Here is a 207-nt window from a genome sequence, read left to right as displayed (position 1 = left end):
TATAAGATTAATGAACACATAAGAAAAAGGATTTACGTTCACTAATCTCACCTCAATACACTGCTTACCCACTAGAAAACAAATCGGATTTACGTCCGCTAAACACGCATTACCTTCTTATTTTTAATTCTCTTAAACTATTTTTAAAAAGTGGTTTAAAAAAATGTTAATACCATTAGTCAGACAACATTATTTTGGTCAATATCT

At 29.0% G+C, this 207-nt stretch overlaps 1 protein-coding gene across 1 annotated transcript in view; it reads left to right on the top strand.

The window, feature by feature from the left end:
* LOC119586365 (protein bark beetle-like) overlaps positions 1 to 207 on the top strand; it is a gene marked incomplete in the record, with an annotated part of 82,897 nt that overhangs the window by 56,823 nt on the left and 25,867 nt on the right.

The sequence above is a fragment of the Penaeus monodon genome, chromosome 21, assembly GCF_015228065.2.
Source record: "Penaeus monodon isolate SGIC_2016 chromosome 21, NSTDA_Pmon_1, whole genome shotgun sequence".
NCBI lineage: Eukaryota > Metazoa > Arthropoda > Malacostraca > Decapoda > Penaeidae > Penaeus > Penaeus monodon.
The sequence above is the reverse complement of the archived record's forward strand: the minus strand, read 5'-3'. Positions and strand labels throughout refer to the sequence as shown.